Raw genomic sequence first — 2668 nt, forward strand, 5'->3', positions numbered from 1 at the left:
CCCCCCCCCCCCCCTAAATTTCATTCTGGCTACGCCGATGCCGATTTTGACGTTTTTTCAGAATTATGCTTTTATGGTTAAAACTAGCAACAACATTTACCATTTCTGCCCACAAGAGCTGTAAGCGTGGCAGCGAGTCGACATTTACCATTTTTCACAGTCCTTCATTCCAAAGTGCAGAATAGCGGATATACGAAATTTCAGCGAATTTGTAGTACGGTTAATACATTGGCCGCAACTTATATGGGGTCGTTCCACTGTGCGCCGCCGCAGAAGCAGTCGGATTTCAGCGATCCCGAAAAACAACTAGAGGGCCACGCTATGATCGGTCGCAACAGTAGTTATGTTAAAATATTTTTTTTTTACAAAAAGTATGTACATATTTTGCCGTAATTAGTTTTGGCCAAAAAAACAGTCATATAAACCATAGTGAAGTGTATATACCTATATACATGTCGTTTAAAAACTGGCTTGTATAGTGTTATTAAATTACTGTACTCATATAATGGTTGGATTTTTCTTATACATATATAACATCTTAAGCTCTTGGCTTAAGATGTACAGTTTATTGTTTGGATACGCTTTGGAAAATTTTTCTAAGAACAGTCTTGTGGAATAATTTGGTCCTGGACTAAGAGACTTTTTTGGGTTAAGGGGTTCCACAAAATTATCCGTCGTACAAATTAATATCAAAATCGTGCTTGGCGATTTCAATGCCACGGTGGGCAAAAAAGGAATCTTTGGAACCACCGTCGGAAAATTCGGCCTCCACGACGAAATGTTCGACAACAGATTGAGGCTGATCGACTTCGCCGGGGCCCGAAACATGACAGTATGCAGTACTTGGTTCAAGCATAAACAAGATTTGGATCGAAAAACGAGAAGCCAAATCGATCATGTTGAGATAGACGGAAGGCATGCTTCCAGTGTTTTAGACGTACGAACACTCCGAAGCCCAAACATCGGCTCGGATCACTATCTTGTTGCAGCCAAAATACACACCCGCCTCTGTGCAGCAAAAAATGTGCGCCCAAATATGCAAGGAAAGTTTACGTCGAAAAGCTGCACTCACCACAGACAGCCAATGCATTCGCTACTCGACTCTCACACCTGCTCTCAGAGAGCAGTCTGCAACAAACCGACATATGCGAGCATTGAAACCACATCTCCCGCTCATTAAGTACCGCCGCCGAGCCTGAAAAACAACTGGTACGTTGAGGAGTGTCAGGAAGCTGCAGAGAAAAAAGATGCCGCCTACAGGGCCACGCTGCGGGCGCAGCGCGATATGTGGGACGTATTTGCCGCAATAATAGCCCAGTTATTTACTTACGTTTGCTTAGCAAATCGCTTTAAGCAAACTTTAATTTTATAATCTTTTCATCTGTTCTGTTTTATGCTTTTGTATGTGAACAAAAATTCGATCAGCTGTGCTAACCACTTGCAAGGTTTTGCTAATTTTGCGTTCGCGTACTTCTTTGGATATTTTCAAAATTGAGAGATAATCAATCGTTCATTACTCTCTTGCAAGTTTATGCTGGGTATTTTTACTGGAGATGTATTCGAACGGACTAATTGTCCACCTGGTACAGTTTGCTACCACAGTTTACCTCAAACCGCATCTCACAAGCTTTACAGAAAAGTTTCCTACGGAAAGCTTTCAGACGGAAATTGAAAACTGCCTTATCGACAACATTATTCGATTGCTTTGCTTCCTTCATTAACGAGCGTAAATACGACCCTGATTCCCTCCGGCTGAGCTTGACGCTTACTATTGACTTGATCGAGCCCTCAACTGAATGGAGGCGCCTTGTTGGCTATAAGAATGGTGGTTGAGTAAAATCTGCGCTCAGTTGAGTTTCGCAGCCGGATCTAGTAGTACGCAGTTAACGGTATAATGTTAAAGTGCTAGGTGATGATGAAAAATTAGTACACGCGAATTGTAATAAAAGTAATTAATAACTGTAAAAAATAAGTATATATGTGCATATGCATATACATATTTGTTAAAAAGTAATATCTATGGCACGTCACTACTTAAACCAATTATGTTAAATTACATATTAAATAAAATTAGCAAAAAATTTTAATATTTGAAGTAAAACCATAAATAACTATAAATAGCAGTAAATCGTTAAAGTGTTTTTCTTGGTCCACTTTACACTTAATCACTGACATCAATAAGAAAATGAAAAAGAATATAATTTATTTAAAAAGAAGAAAATACATAAAGGCAAAAAATTAAAAAAATTACTCAAAACCAAACTCGACATATTTTGTGCTTGTCCATAGCTCATTTGTATTATACTTTTGTTCGTTCATACATATGTACATACATGCATTTATTTATACATACTGTATCGAAAAATAATTGTGATTTTCAGTTTGAAGCGGTTTCAACCAGTTCCGCACTTACCGCGTGTGTTTAATTTTTCCTTTAACTTTGTTACTGGCGTACTTCAAGACAGCAATACCACCGGCGCTGCAAAAGAATACAAGCCATTTGTGAATTGAGGAGCAGAGGTGCTGAGGTTATTTGTTAGGTAGCGAAGCAAAGCATCAGCACTAGAAGGTGAGTCGGCGATTAATGATTGGTATTATGTGGTTAGCAATTAAAGTTATATACTTTAATAAGCGCAGCGAATGTTTTCAGGTGTTAAGAACAGATCTA

The 2668-nt window shown here is 38.8% G+C and overlaps 1 long non-coding RNA gene across 1 annotated transcript; it reads left to right on the forward strand.

The window, feature by feature from the left end:
- Window positions 1–1860: 1860 nt before the first annotated feature.
- On the forward strand, window positions 1861–2544 carry LOC108379868 (uncharacterized). The gene is made up of 2 exons (XR_001849515.1): window positions 1861–1948; window positions 2382–2544. It is a non-coding gene; the product is annotated as an uncharacterized LOC108379868 (long non-coding RNA).
- The last annotated feature ends 124 nt before the right edge of the window (window positions 2545–2668 follow it).

This window comes from Rhagoletis zephyria, unplaced genomic scaffold (assembly GCF_001687245.7).
Source record: "Rhagoletis zephyria isolate East Lansing unplaced genomic scaffold, Rhagoletis_zephyria_1.1 Rzeph_scaffold_17531, whole genome shotgun sequence".
NCBI classification, from domain to species: Eukaryota; Metazoa; Arthropoda; class Insecta; order Diptera; family Tephritidae; genus Rhagoletis; species Rhagoletis zephyria.